Source organism: Ischnura elegans, chromosome 6 (genome assembly GCF_921293095.1).
Source record: "Ischnura elegans chromosome 6, ioIscEleg1.1, whole genome shotgun sequence".
NCBI lineage: Eukaryota > Metazoa > Arthropoda > Insecta > Odonata > Coenagrionidae > Ischnura > Ischnura elegans.
The window spans coordinates 8,810,293-8,836,100 of NC_060251.1; the positions used below are offsets into that span (position 1 = coordinate 8,810,293).

The following is a 25,808-nucleotide window of genomic DNA, read 5'->3' on the forward strand; positions in this document are numbered from 1 at the left end:
ATTGTTAAATTCTGTGATTAGATGTACATATATGATATAAATATCCGGGAGCATGTCACTCTTTACTACACAAAGTTGCAGTGGTTGAAACCACAACAGAAAACTAAATTCCTGCTGTGTTTGTATGTAAAATCTTGTCATCCAAAACACCTGATTATCTTTATAAAATGTTTATATGTCACCAGAGTGAAACTTGTAGAATATTAAGAGCTAGAAGGCGTTTTAAAATTCGAAATTGCCGAGCTACGGTGTACCAATAGGGTGGTTTCCTATAATTTTTTTATTGCCTAAATCGAAAGATTTCCTAGAGTACGTATTTCACGCTTTTAGATTTTTAAATGACGATATCTATTTTTCGCGATTAAATGAAAAGTGAAAAATTTCTAGAGCGCGAAAACGCGACACGTAAGTATGAATGTCGGGAAATCTCTCCGTGTGACGTATTTCTGGTTCCCGCCGCCGCCTTGTGAGGTGACCTACAGGCGAGTTGAGCGCTGATACGACACAGGCTGCTAGGGTGTAGCTGAGTACCCTGCTGGCTGGTCGCGCTTGGCTTAAATAATGATTATTAATACCTTATCAAATGAAGAAAACTTTCCGACCTTAGCCAGTTTTAATAAGTGATTATTAAGACATGTTTCCCTGAGCTCTGCGCCTCATGCATGCATTGGTAACCTCAGACGACGTATAACTCCTATCTTCTCGTATAGAAACTTGGTCCCTGTGACGTCACGTGGAGTGGCATCGCATGGGCGCCAATCTGGCCCTTTTCAAATGAGGATAAAAATGGACCATTGCCATTCGTCTAAACCGGTATTTCTAAAACTAAATAATTTGTATATTATGAATACAGTAATGGTGGGTAACGAATCGCAATCGATGACTTTCGTTTTCTTTGATGAAGGAAACTACCCTATTGTCAACCTTAATCTCTGCCATAAGAATATGGAATGAAATACCGGACGGCATTGTTAACTGTAAAACTGTAAATCAATTCAAAATGAAAATGTTTGCTTATTTACTTGAAAAATATAATTGTAATCAAAATACTGTGATTTTGTGTATCATTAATACTGTAAAATTGTATTTTAAATTTTACTTTGTTGTTCACTGCTGAGACTTATTTGTAAAATGTGATATGTTCCATAGGATAAGCTCCTAGAACAATAAACTTATTATTATTATTAATAAACATGTATTTTTTCCCAATTTACTTTGCTGCATTTTTCTACAAAATTCCCATACAACACTGCCGTATCCATTGATACAATGACAGGGAAAAGAAAAAAAAACTTCTAAACTGGGGGTCAGGGAAATTGAAGGAAATCTGGTTAGAACACTGATGTAGTTGCTGCGGACTGCGTAAGTTGCGCGCCACGTATCTGTTTGCTTTTTAAACGTACTTACGTGGGTTACGATGTGCGGCCCATTTCTCGCGGAGCGAGCAAAGCCGATAGCTCTAAAAATAGATATCGACTCCACACGATGCAGGAGTCACATCCATTTCTTTCGCAGAATTAAAATCTCAGTTCGCTTCGTCAGTACATGCTTCAATATTGCTAATGCCTCAGTATTACATTACACATTATTATTATTATTATTATATATTCACATAAAGATTCGTATTGCACATTCGCATAAGGCTTTGAGTCTGAAATTAGTTTTATAAAAATTCTTTCGTCGTGAAATTGACTTGGGTATTCATGCGAAAGAGAGAAGTTTTGGCTGGTGATGATTTATTTGATGATATAATTGTTGATGAGTTGTTTGTTTTCATCAATCCTCTCCGTAAAATTTATATTCATCTTCTTAGTGTGGTTTCGAAGATATTTTATGCTCATAAAAGTTCACGACTTCATAGGAAACCTTGTGGAACCTCTTCCTAAAACGTAGTGCTGTCTGCTTTTATAAAAATTACACCCTAACCATTAAAAGGACTACCCACTGCCTCATATTATACAGAGCGCTAATGGGGAATCCTTCCATTGTCGATTGTTGCGGTCGTGGGTAGTCTTGACCCTTGCCTCGCCGTCTCTCAGTGTTCTTTCTCCAGGAACTGGGTCAACTCGGCTTTTCTCTATTTTTTCTCGTGGCGCGTCGTTCCACTCCGCACACCATTTATCGCTCGTGTTTTGTTCTCTGCGGAGATCTCAAAAGGGGAAACTTAGTGTGCTCGTCGTGGATATACTCTTTAGGATAAATCAGGGTTACATTTTGGTTTTATTCTTTTCATGAGGATAACCCAGCGTTATCCATGCGTAATTAATTTGCCTCCACATTTATAGTGGGAAATCACCGCCTTTCCATGAAGTGAATTTTCATATTATTGGATATGCGTGGAACGTTGAAGGAGAAAATGTTTTTGGTAATGTTTGTTCGATCGTCAGCATTTGATATTTGAGGTCATTGTTCGAAAAACCACGTAACCATAGATTTTAGTAACGAGAAAGTAACGATTCTGGATCCTAGAAAAGTTTTAAAAGTAAGTAATGAAATTTGGAATTCGTTTTTTTTTCTTTCTTATTAGTAGTCGAGCGGTGAATTAATTTTTTAGATTCAGTTGGTTAACTGTCCGACTAGAACGGGTTTCTGATGTTATTGATAATTAAATAAATAAAAAGTTCTTAAAACGAAAACCTGATGTCGAAGACATGTTAATGCCAACTTTAATTGGCATTTTTATTTCTTGTCCTCTACTATGGTCATGGAAGCAGGGCCATTTCATGACATTAGGGCACTTTTTTGCTCCTTTCGTATCCATACAAAAAATCCCTACTGTAATGGCTTTTGTTCTTTAAAATATGAATAGTTAACGCCAACTCACTGCAGAAGTAAAGTTTCGCTTCATATAAATCTCTCATCGTCTATCTCCGACGTCGTCTTGCAAGTACTCCATTGATACATATCATTTGCGAGTTTTCAAGTGGATGGAGGCTGTTTGAATTGGTTGCAGGCACTACGGTTACTTCCTCTCCTTCCCTCGAATCTGAACGCCGCGGCGATGGAGAGTCAGCTTGCCTTGTGCCGTGCGTGCCCCTAAGCCAGCTACTGGATTTGAATCCTGGCTTCACCAAGGCAACTCGAAGCGATGCGAAAATTTTCTCCGCGATTATTCTCGTTCTTTTCGCCCCGCCTATCGCTTCAGTTCGGGTAACTTCGTTCTCTTGGCGAAATAGTGTGACGTAAGCAACGACGAATTACCCGTAAGTCATTGGGAATAAGATAGTTTTAGCGATCAACACACTGCCTCCTTAGTCTGAAACAATCGAACACCGCGAGGCACATAAGCTGCTTATCATTTTATTCCATAAAAAACAGATAACTCTCTTTTTTGCGCCATCTGGGTTAGGTTAAAATTGAAAATGCTAACTCAAAAGTTTCATCTTTTGGACTCATCGTTTACATCTACGAAAAAGTTCAACAGATTCAGGCTTCAATTGGTGGAAGTTAGACATATTTAAGTAAATGAAAGATCGTAGCACTTTTCCACAAGAATTTTTAATGCGTACAACGCGTTTCGGCTCACTAAGCCATCATCTGGTACAAGACACTTCAGAACATGTGAAAATCCCTTTTATACCCTTGAGAAAGGAGGGGGGTTAGGAGAGGACTTAACATCTTTGAGGATGGGGGGAGGGGGGGGTTGTGGGAACGGGTGTACAGATGAAAACAAAGAGAATGGTTTCATGTTCAACTACGTTCAAATCATATTTCTGAATATATTATGCCATGTTTTGTTTTATTTATTACTAGCTGACCCGGCGAACTTCGTACCGCCTAACAATCAATGAACTTACAGTTTACTTACACCATTTATAAATCTAGAGTGGCTGTATCGTTTTTAATCATGTTTAATTTATTATAATAAAATAAGGATACGAATTCAATGAAACTACGTAAATGAGTACCAAAATTGCTTGTCAGAAAGAAATTTTCTTTATTGAATCTACATAGGGTGGATCGGAGCACGTTTACGCGGATTTTTTCCAAAACTTTTCTTACGTTTTAGCTTAAGAAATTTTGGGCATTGTGGTTTAATAAAGCAGTTCATGAAATAAAAATTATACGCATTCAGTTGTTGGCTATTTGCGTTATTAGCTGTAAAAAAATGTTTTTAGGTCCAAGTCTGTTGCATACACTTGGCCCATTCAGGGGGCGGGTTGACACGCCCCCTGACCGACGCTTGACTGATGCTCAAAATCGTGCAAGAAAAGCCCCTATGAAGCAGCATTCGCATTAAATGACTTAAGGCGCGCCAGTTTTAGTATCTCTGTTTGGAAAACATGCACTGCGTAAACGTACTGCATGCGTAAACCCACCACGGTGAGCCCTACACATTCGGGTTTAATGTCTTGCGCCAAGTACCTTCTGAGAAACAACAGTTTTTGTTTTTTTATCAGGCGCAAGATGAAGCGGATGAAGCTAAATAAATATAGCGAAGCAAAGCAGTGACGCAGCGAGGGGAGGTTTTGGGGGATAAAGAGCTTAGAGAATTTTTTTATGAAAGATTTTGTTATTAATATTAGGGGGACGGATGACTAACAAACAAAACATATTTAACTATTCACAAAGCCACAAAACCCACTATTTTGAACCATTTATCAACCCCCACAATGTCTGGGGGAAGTGCCCCCACACTTCCCGCTTACCTTAGCGAGTTTTCTATACCCTACAGACCCGTGGTATTAGCTGCGCCCAAAACCCCCTATCCTAGCTACGCACTTGAAGCGAAGGAAGAAATACAGAGGATGGTTTATCGACTCGTGAACATAGCACGCTAAATTGACCATGAGAAAATCATGGGTTTTCATTAGCACATGAGCACAAACAACACAAAAACTGAAAGAATGACCATGCGATTTTTTAATCGTTATCACGAATGCAACACGAATTGTAAATTGAATACTTTTAAGCTCAAAAGGGCATATGAGTTGAGATCATGGAATCTACGGAATGAGGACTTCCTAACCTTTGAATTTTCCTTTCAGTAAAGTTGCGTGAATCACATTCATCACCAATTTTTCTAATGATCAAACACGTTCCGTTGGATAGTTATGGTTGGTTTAGGCTTCGAAAGATCATGAGCACAGAAACTACATTTTTCTGTAAATCGTGCCTTGGTAAGCCAGGTACGTCCAAGGACTTAAAATATTCAGATAGATAGTTGGTGATTTCGTCTTCGTTTGTTACACATTTAAAAGATTCGAATCCATGCAGAGTACGAACTATTTGAATTTACCTCGTTTTAGTCATCCACATCTTCGTTCTTGCTCGCAAAATCAACCATCTTTGATTCTTTTGGTGATCAATCATATTCTGGAACTCTTTGTTGATGAGCTCACCTTCCCCTGAAACTAATTTGCAATCATACCAAGGAAATGAGTTAAAACTACTCGATTCCTCGACAGGAACACGGAAATTACCGTTTGTCAACAATTGCTTGGAGATTTGTTTACAAACACGGTAGTGAAGTGTCAACTCGAGCTGGGCCACGGCTGGGCTTACAATCAGCTCGAATTAAATTTTAAAAATGTAATTTCAATTTAATTAATATTTTGAATATATTTAGTAATTAAAATGTTATATTGTTACTAAATTCAGTTATTAAAGTGGTAAAAACAAAACAAATTATTTAATTTGTAGTTTTGACCGACTTATCAATTGTTGTGTTACTATAACTCCTAAAAGCATGTCCATAGGAAAGAGATGATTTTTTTTGTGAAATTATCCTTTTTTTAATGGCCTATATGTTATCCGGGCCTGAGACGAATCGAAAGAACCAAATCTCATTGAAATCGGTGCAGCCGTTCTCGAGTTATAAGTGTTCTAACTAACACGATTTTCGACTTTCTTTTATACATATAGATTATAGTATTACTTATGTCATTATTTTATTTATATTTTCTTATCAGGTTAGTTTTTACAGGTATTGCTGGAAACCCCCTGTAACATATGAAGGTTGAAAAAAACATTTTGTTTTGCCTGTTTTATGCACTATGGCATTATAACTTGGAACTTTTCAAGTATTTACCATATGAACCTGAATTTAGGTTTGAATTTATTATTCGCAATGCAAAATAATTTCGTTAAATACCCCTCAATTTACAAACCAACCCCCAGATTTCGACACTGTAGTTTTGGCTTTGTTGTGCTGTAACGTAGATCGTTTTATAAAGTAAATCACGGTAGCGGTGAAAAGCCCAGACCACAAACTTATTACATCAGATCTAGGATACCTAGGCCGACGACTGAAATTTATCGACAGTCACACAAATACTTAGGGCCTAAATTATTTAGTATGTTGCCAAGTAATGTGAAAAAGATGGGGATTTACATCCGCTATCAAAAAATGGCTTATGAGTTATGAGGAAGTAGAGTTTCTGTTAAGAAAGGTGACTTAAAAACGTTTCCAATAAAAGGTATTCTTCCGCAATGGCTCCAGGAAGTCCCATTCCATCATCTATTTCTCCGTCTCTGAAACCATCCATCCATATAGCCCTTCAGAACGCATGTCCTCCAATAGCAATTGTAAGGCTTAGTTTGGCTTCGGTGGAATGGCAGTTTTCAATGCGGAAAGCGATGTAAAAAGGGACGGCGGAATGACCGAGTGATTCAGAAAATGATGGGTCAATGAGCGATCACTTTTTGGCCTCAGAAAAGCTATTTCTGGAGCTATCAGTCTGGGGGACGGAAAAAATGATTGTGTGAACCAGTTTTCCTGGATATTACACAATTACTCATGCCACTCATTTTTCACAGAGCGCGACTCCGGTTTCAATGAATCATCATCATCTTCAGGCGCAAATTAATAATTGTGATTAATGATTGTGTTGATAAGTAATTGCGTAATATCCAGGAAAATATATAATGGAATACCACAAAGTAAATCACGAGTTAGTGAATTTTGTGTGAACTAGGCTTTATGAATCTCGTAAACTTCCTAATTCTGAAGTAAAGCCTTAAATTAATGCTAGGTTGGAAAATTTTTGACTTTAATGGGAACCCCTTGTTTTATGAGGAGTTAGCTTTAGATGTCCCGTTTTGTTTGTGGTGCATAGTATTAGCTGTTAAAGCTACAGCTCATAGTGAGGGGCCCTGGCTCGCGCAGTCCTCTGCCTTGGGAAGATTAATAATTGAAGGGGAGCATATGTGGTGTAGGGAAGGACGTTGGTTGAGCAGGGGGAGGGTAGAATAGCCCTTGCGGATGAGGAAGGATAGTGCTGAATAATGGAAAAGTGTCTGTGACCCTGGACCTCGGGTTTCCATTGGAACGCAAGTTGACCGTTCGTAATGCGTTTCCACGTCCTCTTTCTCCCGGTGACTTATGCTCTCGCTTCCAGAACACCGAAGCCTACCACAGCCAAATCTCCTTCGCTCAAGGAAAATTTATGTAAAGAGAATTTCTTAGTGGTATAATTGGCGGGATGCCCTGCCTTTAATTGAGAGTTTGAACCCAAGCGGCTGGATTATTATTATTGCGAAGGATTCATCGATAAGTCATTGATGCGATCGTGTTTCATGAGCTTCCACCCTATTGTATCCTGTCCGATGACGCCGGCTATCACGCCGTCATCTTCTGGTCAGAAGTTATTGCAGAATGGGCCTGTGTTTGTGTCACGGTGGCGTTGGTCGTTATTTTTCCAGGTGTGTTCTGATAAGTTGTTGAGGGTTTTGAGAGTGAGTTCCGGAGAAATTACCTCATCAAAGCGTTGGAGAGCTAGTCGCTGTAATGCAATTTTAAACGCTAGGGCGTTCGTAGAGAATCGGGTTTGTATCCTGGTCTAGGTAAATTATTTTTCGTCTCTCAAATCGTTGCACTAAAAGTGCACTAAAGCTGGTTGTGAAACTCAAGTGACTGTTTATCCATATTTTTTATGAAAATGATAAAGTTCCTCCATATCTCCCGTAATATTATAATGCTTCTGAAAATCCCTGATGTTATTTGAATTGCACTTGCACTTTTAAACTCGTGATTGCATTGCTGCTTGGTGGAATTATCATATGAATCCGCCCACAGTGCCCGCCATAAGTGAGGTAGCTCCAGAGGTGGTTTGCACTTCTCCGCCCCCGGCGCTGCGGTTCTCCCGTCAGTTGCAGGTCAGGCTAATTGATCCTAACGTGTCGGTTTCTTCGATCGCCCAGGAGCGTGGCGAGAACGCTCTTGAAACCTTGGGGGGGCGTAATGTTCCTCCTGTCCCACTCCATTACGGATCGACTATTTCGGAAACCACAGCGGAAACCTCGAGTCGGAAATGTAGTGACGTGGAGGAGTAGGCCTTCCTCCAATCAGTCCATTGTACAGCTGCAAGCGACATGCTCCAGACTGAATGAAAATAAGTGCCAAACCAGAGCGTACGGATATGCAGTGAAATATTAGGAAACATATGCAAACCAAGTGTATTGTAACTAGAATAGAAGCGAACCAGAATATTCACAAACCAGAATATTCACTTAACAAGCGAAATGATTTGCAAGCTAAGTGTAGTGATAAATGTGAATGGGTAAATCAAGAACCTCATACGTTCAGCTCGTCTCACGATCCAAGGCTAACTTAGAAAATTGGGGAGGGGCGATACTTGCAGCGAGCAGGTTGTTTATTCAGGGGTCGGTAAATCTAAAATGCAATATTTGCAGTGAGCTGAAGACATAGTATGTTGCGCTACTGTTACTTCCCACAAGGTGAAGGAAAAGGCAAGAATGGAAAGAGCTATAAAACTATTAAGACTTCGAAAAACTACTAGGTACTACTCGCACTTTAAATGACCCTTTCTGCTGCCCTTTAGGAGGCAATGTATGCCATTATTCGGGAACCTCCCATAATTGTGACTACCCTTGAATTCTCAGACATGATTTCCACGTTTTTAACGGAAAACATTTGGTTTAGTGTTGCGGGTGGCCTGCCCCAAAAATATTTCGGGAACACGATAGAAGGCCAGTTTCTCGATAATTAGGATCAATATTTCTGACGTATTTGGTATAAAGAATCAAATAAACTCCAAAGTTGTACTTTATTGCAAAATAATGTGTGCTCGCTCAAACTAAATTTAAATTATAATCATTTTTTTCGCTTTTCGCTGAAATTTTCGAAATTTTAAGGATAAATAGCGAACGGAAGGTAGTAACCGATGTGGAAAAAAAATCATATTTGTAATAAGTTTTCCTGGATATACACAATTACTTATACCACTAATTTTTTGTCAGAGCGCAACCAGGGGTTTCAATGAATTATCATCATCTTCAGGCGCAAATTATGATTTGCTTATCATATTATTGTTATCTAGTTACTTGATGAATTTTAAAACGGGCGCCCGAAATTCGTCAAGTAACTAGGTAACAATAATAAGATAAACAAATCATAATTTGCGCCTGAAGATGATGATAATTCGTTGAAACCCAGGTCGCGCTCTGATTAAAAATAAGTGGTATAAGTAATTGTTTGATATCCAGGAAAAGTTATAATGGAATACCACAAAGTAAAGCAAGAGTTAGTGAATTTTGTTCATATTTGTAATACCCATCCTGGTACGCAAATTTTTCCGGGTGTTACGATTGGCTCCTAAAAAAAAGTGGCAAGACGAGGCACTCTATGGGACGCTAATGGTAGATCAGCGTAAGGAAATAAAAATGCCACATTGTGATTCCTGGAAAGAGATAATCCCGCCGTTCGTGTTGCAGGCGCACGATATGGTGGCCTTGCCCGAAGGCTGTGAGATCCCTTACAGCAACAACAGAGGGAAGACCCACAAGTGAGAGCAGGGCATGGGGTCAAAGCCTACTGCCACTCACTCTTATGACGTCCAGGGACAGATCCTAAGGCTTCCCCCTCACCACTGCGGCCTTCGATTAAAATGCGTCCGGATTGTGTGCTGCTGTGTTTCTCGGTCGAAGAGTGAGTCACCAGCCGTAGCAGTGATGTTTTTCCTACCATATGAATGGCTATATCTTGGGATATGTGTAGCGCGCGATTTTCCTGACAAGATGGAGATCGTTCACTCAGATACGAAATCGCTTTTAATTGAAATAATCCTGTACATGGAACAGAAAAATAGATTACGACGAAAAAATCTCTTGAGGAAACGCGTGTTTTTGCCGCCCACTTTTCATGTGTTGGTGGCGTCATTATGGCTCATGTTATTTTCTCGTTCTAGGAGAATTGTTCACTGAGAGAAGGCATTGTTGAAAAGCGTGTAAAAACTGTTGTCAGAATTCTAAAGAGCTTTTTGAAGGACTTCGTGGTTATATTACCATACCTAGGTATGTTGATAGGAGTACTTGTAGGTACGATAGGGTGTGTATAATGTTAGGATATGTATTTTGAGTAACATAGAGGTGATAAGAAGCGTAGTTATCACTATAAATTCATCCTGGACTATTGAATCTGTGTTAATATTTGATTGTAAATGTGAGAACATGGTTCGTATAAAATTTGCATCCGATCATTAACCTCGCGAGGTTAATGCGCGTGGACGAGGAGTAGCTGAAATGCGGTGATCAGCTCGCTACGACTTCGAGATGTCATCAGCGTATCTGGTAACAGGTTCGAATGCCGATGAATATTCGTCGCGACGGGTCGGAAAACGGAAAAATGTGTCTCTCTTCATTTTCGCAACTTAAACACTTGTAGACAACAGGGAAATAGGTGAATGAGCCTATTATAAATTCGCACGGTTTTACTTCTAGGAAGACTATTATTACTATACGAATCGAGTTAAGGGAGTATATAATTGGAACCAATATTTCAAATGGTAATCTCTTGTTTCCCGGTGTGGTTAGTGAATGTAAAAATTCTCATAATCCTCCTCATTATCCTCTACATTACATCCAATGAGTTGCCGTGCTTTCTAACTGTCCATCCTGATTCTTCAGTGTTGGTATTCACATTTTTTATATCCAGAAGACCTTCTATCTTCAATATCATTTTCGTGAAAAATAACTATTTCTCCTTTCGATTGGACTGCTGATGGTGACAGAGGAATGCCCTATTATCTCTCAGGGTTTATAAGTATATTTTGCGAAAAATTGTTCAATATGATTATTTATGATTGAGTAAAACATTGTTGTAAAGGTATCATGTCGCAGTAATATGACAGTTTGAATTATAATTTGTGGCAATTGGAGAAAGGAATCTAAAGAAGAAGCAGAGAATGGTTTTACATTAGAGGAGTAGCCGTGGTATACCGTATACATTCGTCCTCTCTGGTGGCTGGGTAACGTCCTCTCCTGTCAACTGAAGGGTCGCGGTTTCGAATCCCACTTGGTTGCACCCGCCCTTCTTTCACTCAAGCTATTAATTTTTCATGAGTTGATTGTGGGAGAGGATTTGATGTTCCTTAATGCATTTGGCTCATTATAATTATTGTTGTATGTATTACCACGATATTTGCTCAGTGCTGATTTTACTTGCATTACCCTTTTCCACAAACGAAGCATCTAGTTTTTGTACGTCAGCCATTAATAAGGTACTATTAGAAATTGCTTTCGGAGTCGAAATCAGTGGGGACAGTGTCCTATGTTGCATTGTTTATTCGTTGAAGTTTCTCATTCATGGGGACATATCCATTAATCTCGCTCATAACTATCTTTTTTATTTTTTGATCACGGATCACTTGCTCAAAACTGGCTCTATCAGCCTTAAATTTTCAGGACATACTAAGTAGACATAGGTCAATATTTTTCTGTACCGCTAATTTAAAATACTACGCCAGTAATTACTTGGAGGCTGTTTTTTGCAGTTTAGAATCATGCTAATTTTGGCAAAGATCTCCTCAATGTACTAAAAAATTTGCCGATGATAATATAAGTTTTGTAACTTTATAAGTAACATGCCACCAAAAAGACAGACAAAATACTACTGATCCATGAGAAAGAATTTGCCCCCTTAACATATATAACGGAAATTTATGAGAAAATTTAAACTGATCGCAATTCAAAAAATATAATTTAGTTTTGCAAATTATCAGTGCCATTTTAGTATGCAGGTATTCAATCTATTAGGAAATTCTTTGCACCCTGAAGTGTATGCAATGCCTTAGTACCTTTGTGTTTTGTGTGTTGCCCAAACAACCCCAATGAGTTACCGTGCTTTCTAACTGTCCATTCTGATTCTTCAGTGTTGGTATTCACATTTTTTATATCCAAAAGACCTTCTTACTTCGATATCATTTTCTCATGAAAAATAACTATCGCTTCTTTGATTGGACTGCTGATGGTGACAGAGGAAGGCCGTATTATCTCTCAGGATTTATTAGTATATTTTGCGAGAAACTGATTATTTATAATTGAGTAAAAATTGTTTTAAAGGTATTATGCCGTAGTAATATGACAGTTTTAATTATTATGTATGGCAATTGGAGAAAGGAATCTAAAGAAGAAGCAGAGAATGATTTTCATTAGAGCAATGGCCGTGGTATATAGTGTTGCCGCGAGACTCGAGACTTTCTCGTCTCGTCTCGAGTCTCGTCTCGTTTTCGAGACGAGACTCGAGACGAGACCGTAGGGTAGAATTCGAGACGAGACTCGAGACGAGACCACCTTTTGACGAGACGAGACGATACCACTTCCACGAGACTCTCGAAAGTCTCGAAATTTAGATGGACGTCCTCAATTGATATTTGGTATAGTTTTATGCCTAGAGGTTTATAGGTTTATGCTTAAAACTATATCCTTCAGTTAGGATGAAACACATTTTACGTTTTTCTTAAGCATTATATTTTAAATACAGCTGAATAATAAATTTTCGATACATGATCAAATTATAAACTAGAATATTTGCTGAAAAACCAATTTCTGAATGCATGAGCGACACTTATGGAGCCAAGTAAGGGAGTGTTAATGGCTGACTACTTTTTCTTGTTTCCCAGGATAATTAATTTGGAAAATTGGAGCCTTATTTTAATATAAAAAAGTTCTGGCTAAACTTTCGAGAGCCACAGCATTGTGTTACAAAAATGTGTTACGTTGGGTGGTCAGCCCCTCGCTCGGTATCTTTTGCTTTGGGTATTCCCTGCATTGATTTCTTCATGGTTCCAAGGTCTTTCTTCATTCTGCACTAGTGAAAGCATCGAAGTATCGTAAACAAAAGACTGCATTATACAAATATAAAATTAGGACGCCTGACGAGACTTATTCCGCGTCGGTAAGCAATACTGCACAACATAATAGATCGTTACGAGAACGCCAGAAATCGTGTATGACTTTCGTAAATTGCTGTTTCCTTTTTCTTTCTACCGTTTTTTTAGCAATCCATCACAAAATTCACGTTTATATTACTTCAGTAATACATATTCCTGCGCCCTTCATTTCTAAATTTTTCCTAAGATGGCAACGACAATATAATTTTTATTGCAGCTGAGAGGAATCCTAAATTACCTCTATTTCGATCGCTTCAACTCCATTGGTGAAAGGTTTTCACACGCCGTGCTAACTCCAAGTTATGCATTAAGTAAGAAAAATATATTAAAATTCTAAAATTTTTACAATTAGTGAATTTCATGAGAGACATGAACGTGTTTATAATTATATTCATTAAAATTCATATATAGTTATTCAAGCTGAACTCCTCTGAGATCCTGCCAACTTCATTTTTTTCTTAACTATGAAGTATGTGGTGCTTTCATCGGCACTAAAATCTCAGTAAGCTGAAGAGTCATGGTATCCTCAATTTTTTATCTCACTCATTTGAAGATACTCGGAGAAAATGATAGTCGTGCCTCAGCATTTTATCTTTTCTGGGAGAAAAAATTCGAATCAGTTCATAATTCGTAGAGGGTATTTCGAGGTGGTATTAGTATCTTCGTGTATTGCTATCTCATTACCCTATTGGAGTCCCATCTCTAAGGCCATGTCCGGAAACATTTGATCCGCATGTAATTGCAAAACAATGTGGCTAGCGCGGCTGTGAGCTAATAATTATTTCAATATATTGCATATTTCAAGAACTTATGGAGAGACATACAATTTTAATAAATTTTTAAAATTGGCTGTGGAAAATTGTGTCGTACACAGTTATGCCACACTTGCCGGGAAAAGCCTGTGGCGGGGGGCAGGAGGCTGCTGTTGGCCGCACCGCGATGTACAGGGATAAATATAGTATCAATTATAAATGAAAATATTCGAATTAAATATGACTTGCAAAGTAATTTTACGAGAATTTCAGCCAAATATCCTGTTCAAAATTATTACGTGTTTTGACTATGGCTACATGCTTGACTGTTTATCATTATGGCCATAAAATATTTTTTTAGCCGCAGAAGGCAAGAGAATCAGTTATTGAACCGTAAAATGTATATATTTTTCTAAATTAAACAGAAATGTGGCCTACACATCTAATTTTATTCGATCGCAGTATTTTAGGCATAACTAATTCCGATTCTATAAATGTAAAAACTACTATGTCTTTACATGAGACAAGTGTAAAAATATTTTTACACACATAAATATAGCAGAAATTAAAATGACAAAAGCTTTCTCGGGCACCAGGTGAGTGGTTGTTGTATAAGTAGCCAAAGTTTGTGTCGGATTGACACCGTCGGGTGTTTGAATAAGAGGACGTTCTGCTGACAGTGTCTTTTTCTTGTCTGAGAGATCTTCAAATTTATCATTCGCTAGGAAAACACCAAAAATTAAAACGTATGCCCCGAAATCGTTTGTATAACGTTGCCTTTGACAACTACATCGCTATCACCGTTCAACAATTCGATAATCGAGCCTCTGATGAAGTTTTCCGTTGGGTTTTCGTATAAATACCTGTGAATGACTTTTTCAGCGTAATTGTCCTGTATAATAATCTAATTTTCGGAAACACCGGATAATTTTAATAGATTAATACGAACGTTTATTTTCAACTTATTAACAAATTTTATAAATTATGAATGTACCAGTATACCGGTATTTTTTCGCCGGTACAAACGAGGGAGTACTATTATTGCTATTTAACCCCTCAAGCGTGACTTTAAATTCCCGTGGTCGTTCCCTTGCGTGGTCGTTCCTATGCGTGAAAGACACACTGTATGAGTTTGAAAGTTTCATTAGGTATTCCTATCTCTTAATCTTCCATATATGTACTTTCAGTGAGTATATATGTGAGACATATCTGCCTGATTTCGTTCTGTGCCTCTTAATTGCCTCTGTTTGTGTGGTCGACTTTTTTTAGAATATTTTTTCCAGCTGATGCCAGGATGCTCCCTCTAGGAGCGGCGACTGGTGGACGCCCATGGAAGATAGTCTACCACTTACGCTCCGATTTATGTGCTTTCTTAGCGATTGTATGTTCAATGTGGGGACGCTGAATGCCTTCCTCTGTGGTTCATTATCATCTCATCTTCTGTCTCATCTTTTCCTTTCTCTTTCATCGTGGCAATGATAGTGAAGGCTTTGACCGTCCAGGCATTGTTACTCAATAGTTTTCGGAACCTCGGAGACCTGCCAGCATCTGGTATCTTACTTATGACGTTGGAAGCTGAGGGTTGGAGTTTTTTTCGCGCTTGCGTTTGCTTTGGTGGTTTTATTTTTTTCGGCCTTGGGCCCCTTCCGTATCTGAACCCCTTCTTAGTTGACCATGCCTTCTAGCTCTCGTGAGTGGTCCGATCACAGTGTGCTTGACTTTCTGGAATAAAAGAGTGCAGAATGTTCTGATACGATTTCGTAAATTACAATTGGATACTCCCTTGAGTCCAGGTTCGAAGATTTATAGCATCTAATTTTTCCGTGAATTTTCAAGAAAATAATTGGGAAGAGATCGGCCGTGAAGACGCGCCTCTAACCTTTGCGTGTGATTTAGCTGAAAAGAAATATCGCCTATTCGTGTAAAAAGGATACTTGGAATTGGAGTTATTTTTCGATGATGAAATAATTACAATTATAGTGACTGAGACAAACCGCTACGTGGCATAGTTTATTTAAAATTTACTAAGAAAATTCCAAAAAAAAATGCGCTTTCAGTATAACCTTTCGCCCATTAGTGAATATTTGAATCTTAGTGAACAAAATTATAGCAGGACAGAATTCAGAACAGCACAAAGGACGGTTCTCGGATACCGATACGGAAAGTGCTCGATCAACCAGACGGCATATTTTGTTCAACAAAACCCATAAATTGAAACATATAGGGTTGAAAGAAGAAAGTGTGCAGTGAGTGAGATAAACATAAAGAGATACGAGACAAGATACAGATGTAAAACTGCCCAGGAACCTGTGTTTTGAGAAACCCCACAGACTTTTGAACTACTAGACACGGCATACAGGGGGCAGGCAAAAGTAAACGGCGCTGAAAATTGTAAGTACGTATTAATAATAATCAAGTTCAAACAATGTTTAAGATAATACAATTTTTTGAATTTTTTTCGGTGATCGATTAGGATTATGTCTACATTCCATTTTTAGACATTTTTCGTTTTATATTATTATTTTATTCATTGATTATCAATAAAATCAATGATTTTAGCACCAGTTTGATGCAATTGGTGTCCGGATAAATATATGCTTGCAATTTATATTAATGGCTCTCCTATTTTTAAGACTATCGATTAAGCGATTCAGCACGCTTACGCATGGAAACGACGCTAAATTTACTGTGGGGGAAACGAGACGAGACGAGAGTCTCGTCCGAGACTCGAGACCGAGACGAGACTGGGGTTCACGAGACGAGACTCGAGACGATACCAGAGGTCAGGAAACGAGACTGAGACGAGACTGGCGAAAGTCTCGTCTCGTCTCGTCTCGCGGCAACACTAGTGGTATACCGTATTTTGTGTCTGTAAATTGAAATACTTAAACGGAAATGGTAATAAAAGAGGTTGGTATAGAGAATTGAGTATAGATAAGAAAGTGAATAAGGTATTGGCGGGGGAAAGGGCATTGAATTCGTAAATGGTGAAGAAATATGCATTTGCTCTTTTCACATGCCTTCACTGTTTCTTGTGGGGATTATTTATTGCTTTTATGATAACTTTTGAATAATTCATTTATAATAGTCATACTTTTCCTGCTTTCAACCATTCATATTGTATTATGACGACTCTGATTCGTTGTAGCCGCCTATTTTAAAACCACAGCGATTGAATTCCTTGGTGTGATCATGCATCTTCTTGTTCACCATACTACTCTCCCCATGCATTGGTACGGAAAAAATTATGTTTCCGCACGTGGAAGAGTCTCCTTAAATATTAATTGGGATATGCGGTAAAACTTTGATGGTGGTTATATTTTTTCCAACATCATTCTTCCTCCATTAAATACACAAACAGATTTTTATCATGAAAAGCAAGTGTTTTCGCTGACTTTCAAAAATGGTGGAGATTGCATGTCTGTTTACTTGAAATTTAATCTTGTTGCATATCTAGACGATTTTTCAAACTACTAAGCTCTTATGTTGATGAAATGTAGCCATTTGGGGAAAGCTGTTGCGCTTCATTAAATTTTTAAATTGATTTTTGCTCGATCGGTTGAAATCAATTAATTTATGGTATGGGTTGGATTCTTCCATGGTTTCCCATAGGATTATAGACGATGATGATTGCCGACGTTTCGTTTGTAGCAATTCTCATCATCCTTGGGGCTGATGGTGTCTGCTGTCGCCAGGTGGACATGCAGCTGTCGAAATGTCGGTATTCATCATGCGGACGCTAAGCCGGTAAAAACCTCGAGAGAAATTCACCCGAATCCCTCCCCGGGAAAGCCTTAGATCCTGTGATATGATTTAAACGTGGCTATTTCTCTAATTGTGCTTCCTTTTGTTAAAAAACAAGTTTCTTGCAGTTTTTCCCTTCGGAATATCAAACCAAGGTCATAAAATAAATGCGGTTTGTAATGTGGGAATATTTTGCCGCTTCCAGAAATCACCGCTTCGTGCAGAATGTCGTGTCTTTCCTTCCGTCCCTCCACTCGTCTTAATTTCGGTTTTGCGTGGAAGAAATCCTTGTCAAAGTGATGTATTCTCAGCTACAGTCCACGAGCAACGTATTGGGAAATCTCGGGGGCGAACATTGGGAAAACACGGGGGCGAACAAGGTTGAATTACACTTTAATATTATTTCGCTGATGGAAAATCTCTGGTGCTGTGGATTTAATGAAGAACGATGGAAGTGAAAACATTGGAGAAATGAATGTGTGGCTATTTTCTTTGCATGTTATTTTTAAGGCCACGGGTAGGTCACTGAAGTGTTATTTTGAAATGAAGCTTATTTAGTAGAAGGCAATTGATTGATCACAATGAACTATTTCCAAGTTGCTGTTGTCTATATTATAGAGTGGCACTCATTATTACACTTGATTTAGAGAAGAACAATGGATTCAAAAGCATATATGGAATGAATGCGTGGAAATTATTGTGTTAACCTAATTTTGTAATAAATCTAATAGTTCCTGGAAGCTGGTCTAACTAGCTAACTAAATTTTGCAATTTGATTTGTATTTAATGTAATAATTTGGGAAAATGTTCTGTAATACGATTAATATTAATTACCTGTGTTCTTCCTTTCCAGGTGAGTCCTATTCTCGGCAGCTGGAGCAGTGTATTGTCTCCATTGGATTTGTTGTGTCGCTTGTTTGATGGTATGGACTCTCTTTCACTCTTTTTACTATTCGTGCATTATTAATGTCATCAGGTGTAATATTTATTACAAATAGCCACCTCAGGTATTCCCCCCCCCCCCCCCCCCTTCTACGCAAACGGAATCCTCAAGGTGATTAGTCTCTAAAAATAAACCTTTAACAAAAGTTGTTAATATAACGACTTTTCACAACAGTTTTGTTGGACCCACCTGGGTGTCAGAGAGGCTTTGTCATTATCGATTTATATATCTTGTCATTGGCCGAGACTATACTCTGTTATCTTCTGAAGAAAAATAAGGCCATTTGTTTATTTAGACTACGCTCTAATTATCGAATTATTCTTTAAAATCAGTGGCATGCGTTCTTGAAAAAAAGTATCTAAGTATATCCCAAGAAAGTGTCATCCCTAATTTAATTCCTTTCATAAACACTAATACAACTCTTGTAGAGAATATAAGAAATCATTTTTATTATAGTCTTCCACCTATTCAAGTGGGTTTCCATGGAGTAATTAAAAAGTATTACGACATCCTTTCGTTCATGTACTTTCCTCCTCATGGTTGGTAGAGTATACCCTTAGTGTATAGTAAAAGACGTATTTGAATAGAATAACCTTGTTAATACTTTAATATTTACTCGAAATGCACTTTTCATCACCACGAGAAATGAAATTTGGAAGAATGATTTAGTCTTTTTACATAGCTGGGGTCGGTTTTAGTCAGTCGAGTAGACTTAGTCATTAGACTTTTTAAGTTTTGAACATGTGGGAAAAATAAAAAAATGGAAATGTAAAAAAAACTGCAAATGTAAAAAAATAAAAAAATCCTGGAGGCGCCGGGTATCGATCCCGGTACCTCTCACATGCTAAGCGAGCGCTCTACCATCTGAGCTACGCCCCCAGTTGTGAATGTGCCGTGTTTCTGTTGTATCATATCCGTGATTTCTTTCTTGAGAGCAAGGTGGGGCCAATGCGTGAATTTGGGTCAAGTTGGAAAGTTGATCACGAAGGGGCAGGGGGGCTTGAGTTGCTCTGCGGGGCACTCAAAGATCGGCCCAGGACAGTGCCGCCACGCGACGAGACGAGAATTGCGCTAGTCTTGTCTCAGTCTCGTTTTTCGCACTCGAGTCTCGTCTCGTGAGCCCCTAGTCTCGTCTCGGACGAGACATCTTCTCGTCTCGTTACCCCCTAAATAACATAAAACATTGTTTCCTTTGGTTATTTAATCGCTAAAACGGTACCTCGAAATAAGAAAGCCATTAAATAAATTTAATATATATTTTGATCTTATTTAGTTATTTTCACCTCCCCGAAAACAGCTCATTTAAGGCCTTTTACATCGGGGGAAATGACATTCAACAACGACTATCACACACAACCATTCTCTGGGTACGGGCAACCTACCCAGGCGGGACTCGAACCCGCGACCATCGGTTTGGCGGGCGAGGACTAAACCCCGCCACCACCGAGGCCGGTGAGTCTGGACACCAATCACGTCAATGCTCGTAAAATTATTGATTTTATTGATACTCTATGAATAAACTCGTAGCTTAAAACCAGGGGCGGTCTGGGGTAATTGGGGGCCCTCGGCTGGAGCTCATGAAGCTCCCCGCCTAACCGGAGGATTCGCTCGCCTCCACTCCGCCCTCTCCCTCCCCCCGGAAAATTTTAGGATTTCGCATGCAGGAAATGGATTTTTTCGCTTTCTGGCTCTAAAAAACAAGATAAAATTGAAAAAATAAAAATTTGTAAGAAAAAATAATATGAAAAGTAGGAACTTCACAGCTTATAAAATTTAATTATGTGTTATAGTTCTATTATCTACATATTCGTAAATTTTAGGTCCTATATATTGATGTGGACACCAATCACGTCAATGTCTATAAAACTATTGATTTTATTGATGATCATTGAATAAACTCATAGTATATTTTATTGGAATGAAATAAAAATGTCTTCAAAAAGCAGAGTAATTAGTAACTTTGCCGCAAATCGGGGGATCTGAGTTCAAATCCCGGTCAGGGCGAATGATTTTTCCTCTCAGAAATTTCGCATAAATCTGCAAATAGATTTTTTCTAGAGGTTTCTGGCGCCTTTTAGAATGGATTGCATGCTGCTGAAAGAGATTTCCCTCCGCTAACTGTTATTTCTGGAGTAATATGATGGATGGAGTTAGAATGAATGGCAGATGAATAAATGCCGATCAGATGATCCAGTATGGACTTTTTGATTAAATGGACTGTTGGCTAGCAAAATAAGTCTAAGGAAAGCCATTGTAGTTATCTTTTTTAATAGTAACATCCTCAACACAATTTAGCGACATTATGCTAATCCTCATGCTATAATCCTAATGCTTTATCCTCACAAATCTCGGAAGCTATATCGTACAGGGAGAGGTACATAGTTATTTCAATTATCATCCGTCTTTCTGACGAGGTAATGTGCTCTGCGCAATGCGAAATGGGCCATCATTTTCCGGAGAAAGAAAACTATGAGAAGGATTGCAAGTGCTGCTGAGCGATACTTTACACATATGCGAGTATTATCCAAGATATTTTGGTCGTAGGAGTAAGAGCTGAAAGTTTCCTTTTTAGAAAATAATTCAATTTCAGCAGGATAAATTTTTCCAAGGCTATTATCGCAGGAAACAAGGAAAAGTAGTCAGCCATCAACACTCCCTAAAATTGCTCAGAAGTCATGCTCATGCATTCAGAAATTGATCTTTCAGCAAAAATTCTTTTTTAAAGTTGGATAATTTATCGAAAAGTTATTGATGAATAATATTTCAAATTTAATGCTTAATGAAAACGTTAACGTTACTTCGTCTTAACATAAGGACATAGTTTTATGGATAAAGTTTATGGATGAAGCTATACCAGATACTAATTAAGGATATATATCTGTATTTCGAGACCTTCGAGAGTCTCGTGGAAGTGGTATCGTCTCGTGTCGTGAAAAAGTGGTCTCGTCTCGATTCTCGTCTCGAATTCTAAATATTCCTCATTAATAATTTTTGGATTCGTGATCTTAAGATGAGTGTTAAAATTTTTTTATTGTGTGTTCTAGTTCGTATAAGATATTTTAAATTTATTTTCCTTCAGTTTCCGAGAAAGCAGTTCCGACAATTCTTTTACGTTCTTAATTCTTCTGTAAGTTTTTATATTTTGTGAATGGTTAATACCACAGGTGTAGCACTTATGATAGCTATTATAAATGACAAAACGTTTGCGTCGAGAATAAGCGATTTTCATTTAATAGATATAGTGGCCAACACTTCAGAACTAACTTGGTTGTTACAAAATTGATCATGCCTTTAATTTGCATTGCATTTCATGCATGCAAATTTAGCGTAAAGCTAATACTTTTTTGTACATGAATGCATATTCCAATATTTTTTGAAACTTTGATAATCAAAACCGCGGAAAATTAAAATAGTTGTTCGGAACGCACATTTTTTAATTTGTGGTGGAAGTGTAATTGTCTTGATGTGCCTGGTGGAATGGCTTTATTTGCGATGGTAAAGTTGGCATGTGTTTCATTTCTTGTGATTTTCTCCTCAAAGCTTTCGGTTGGAAATGAGACTGGCGTTTATGTTCAGAGAGAAGAATGAATACCTGAATAGTTTTCTACCCCTAATCATCGTGCTATCCGTGATACAGTCAGCGTACAGCCGCAGTTTCACTTCCGAGCATAAATCACCCCATGATTCGTGATCGCTTCTTTTCTGTCTGGAAACGCTCGCGTAATGAAGGAGATGGCTATTTTTGGATCCTTTCATTGATAATGGTGGCGCACACGGAAGCAAGGGAATCGGTTTTATAAAAAAGGCCTTTCGTGCACTGCGACGTGCGTGCGGAACGCGACGTGTTTTTCTTAATTTTCTCTCGTTTCGCTCCGCAGTCCCAAAATCACGTGCTCAAATTTTTAAGTTGTCCCGTTATGAAATGGTGAGAAGATTAGACGTTGAAGGATTTCAAGTTCGTGTCTTTTTTTTCTGAATTTCAGCCTTATCGCGTGGAAATCGGTAAAATCTCACGAGAGCTCTACTTTCATTGTGATTAGTACGCATTTCTAGTATTTTCGACGATCCATCAGCTTATCCCCAGCGTTGTCTTGGAAAATAAGGTGGTTTAATTAGAAAAAAATATTCATCTGAGTTAATTGGAGATATTTAGAGCAGTTTAAACAGAAGGACGATTGCGTGATGCACCAAAAATAGATTTCCTTAACGTTAGAACGGCCTGGCGGGTCCATTTGCAATTTTTTTTTTTTACATATAATATGAATGCCATTTGCACTCGGTGGGTCTTAGAGTCATTTTATTTGCGTGACTTAACCCTTTTTATTCACCTTTAACGGCCGCAGGTATCAAATTAATTCCTGTGCAGTAAAATATTGCATTTCGAATAATGGGAGGTTCTGATATAACGTAATTTCTGTCGCAAATTGAAGTTCTAGACTCTTCTGTGAAATTGTTTCTGAGGAAAGGAGTCAATCCACAGTACGTTTTTAAAGCATGTATTTGCAGCTAACTTACACGGGATCAATTTGAACGCATCGCACTTTGAAGGCCCGCCGTTCCTGTGTTAAGTCTGGATGTCCCCAGTTCGCTCTAGCATTTATGATTTCCTTTTTTTTTTAGGGAAAATGTAATTCCTACGACTCCTCATTTTACAAAATTTCTATGTTATCGTTTTGTTTTTGTCTGATCTGGAAATATTTTGCGGTACTAACTGAAAGATGGGGTCATATCTTGTGAGCTCTGTATGATTCAGATTAAAAGAATTATAGGAACAGTACACGTTGTTCTGCAATATATTGCTCAATTTCTATAAACAATTACGTGAGTTGCTGTTGTAGCTTTGCTATAGATGAGGTTGTAGTAGCTCATATATTGATGGAAACGCTGACATTTCACTCCATATTCCAAATTAGACTTCCTGTAACTTTGTTCTTAAGTGTTGCAGAGTTCCTTAAGCTTGTATTTTGTTCGTTAATGTATTGAAGTCACCAAACATACGGACTTCGAAATAAATCGTGTTAGTTCTAGTTTAGGGTATGGTATTTGGAGGAGGCGACCGACAACTGAGGTCATTCGCGCCATGAGGGAACGATATGGAAGGAAGGGTGGAGGGAAACCCGGCGTCGGCATTAGCCTGCTCTTAACGAAAGGCGCCAAGGCGACCACGGCTTAACGTCCCATCCGACGGAAATACCCTCTGCGCTTGAAATACCCTCCACACAACACTCAAGCAGTGATCGGGCAGTCTCTGAAAATTCTCTGCCACTGCCGGGATTTGAACCCGAGCCCGCCGGGTGGGAAGCCAACACTCTTGCCACCGCACCAACCCGATCCCCGTTCTAGTTTAGATGATTACTTTTTGTCGTTGATTTGATTTTGAATGTCCCGATGATATTCTCTTAGTGCCATCACTTAGAAGGTATCTGCTCTTAATTGAATAACTTATTGAATCTTTTGCGGACAATTGATTTCAAATTAACTTCTTGTTTTGTGGAACTCCGTGTATTTTTTATCACTCTTATGGAAATTTCCTCTCTCTTGACGGACGCTTCTTCCCACTATTCAATACGCGGTATTCACCTTAAAAAGGTGTTCGTTTGTTCTGAATTGCTGTTGCAACTGAAGCCTTGTCCGTAGTCTCCCGTCCTTAGCGGATCCCGACCTAATTTGCGTTAATCAACCTAATCATATTAAATCGAAGACGGCAGCTAAATTCTTAAAATACTTCAAATCAGTGGTGTCCGATTCTATTTACGCTCATGGGGTGGCAGTTTGTAACACCTACAAGCCGCCGTGTCTTATCTGATCTCATGTTTCTGCATAGAATCTTTAGCGGTTCTCTACGGACAAACGAAATTCTCCCTCTTTTCCGTTTTCATATTCCTCCTCGCCCCTTACGAAATAACTCTCTGCTTCACATTGGAGATTCCGTCTCTCCATCTCTCAACGCTCTCTGTTCTACCGAATCCCCTCCTTGTTTAACTCCATAGCTTCAAAAATCCCTTCCCTGGACCTATTTTCGTCTGCCACTAGTTACAAAGCTACCTTAAAATTCCATCTGAATAATTCACCATTAGTGCCTCAATAGTGCCCCTTCTTATGTTTAAAAATTTTGTTTTCTGTTAGTGTTAATTTATTGTGCTATTGTTTGTTATCTTTTGGGTATCATTTATTTAAGGAGCAGCCAATGTAAAAGCCTTTGTGCCGTTTTGGTGATGAAATAAATAAATAAGCATCTTACTTTGTAGATTTGAGTGATTCATCGGTCTGTCGGAGTGCGAATAAGCAGGAGAAAGAATGAGCTTCTCTCCGATGTGGTGGATTCCGTATGCATTCCGCGATTTCCTGGGAAAATGAGCAAAGTCTTCCCCTTGTGATGGAGCTGCCCTCCTCTGTGTGCGAAGCGGCGTTGCATTTGGCTTCGGTTGCAATGGGATCGCCCCACTCGGGGAGCGGTTATGATTCCAACCACGCCGAGCGGTGGATTACCTACACATGCTTGGGGCGTGTGCATGAAGTTGCGGAGGAAATGAAGCCGATGCATGTGTGCGAGCTTCCCTCTCTCAAATGCTCTTTTGTTCCAGTCGTCCAGTTTCGGACTTGCCACGCTTGATTTATCCCGAGAAAATAATGCGAGGGCTAAGTACGAAAACGTAAACCGTACAACACGTATCCTCTATTTAAATTTCTTTCTAAGGTAAGAAGAACATAAGAGGAAAACGGACGCAGTAATAGGGGCGTCAGGAATAGGATTGTGATGGAAAATGATTCTTTCACGAATACAAAATATCTGATGAGTGGATCGTAATGCAAGGGTTCAAATAAAAGGCCCGTGAATAGTCTGATATGGAGTGAAGCTCTCCATGGTGCGGAAACGTAGAATGGATGAGAATCTTCCAGTAGCATTCACAGGAACCTGGAATTTTAGAGATAAGTTCAGACGAAAAAATAATTTTCCTCATTCTACAATTATTTACGAGTGAAAAAAAGACAGGAAAGTTTTCGCTCACATTTCTTGTTTTGGTAATGTCATTGGAGTTCGGGTTCTTTTACTCCCGCAAATTAAACTTCAGTTTTGCGAAAGCGATTTCGGGAATGTTTTTCCCCTTGTCAATTAATGTGTATAATCCCTTTGGTTGAAAAAAATCTGACTCATAATGCCTTTTTCCTATTTGAATTTTTTCCCTCGATCTCATTGTACCTCATGCCTTTTTTTCCTGCCATTAATAAATGATTTCT

General features: G+C 38.7%; 1 protein-coding gene and 1 non-coding gene across 2 annotated transcripts in view; one reads left to right on the forward strand and one right to left on the reverse strand.

Moving 5' to 3' along the window:
• The window catches only part of LOC124160464 (mannosyl-oligosaccharide alpha-1,2-mannosidase IA-like), a 575,974-nt gene that overhangs the window by 261,762 nt on the left and 288,404 nt on the right, over positions 1-25,808 (forward strand). The gene's annotated exons all lie outside the window — the stretch shown is intronic.
• Trnaa-agc lies at positions 19,376-19,448 on the reverse strand. Its single transcript has one exon. It is a non-coding gene; the product is annotated as a tRNA-Ala (tRNA).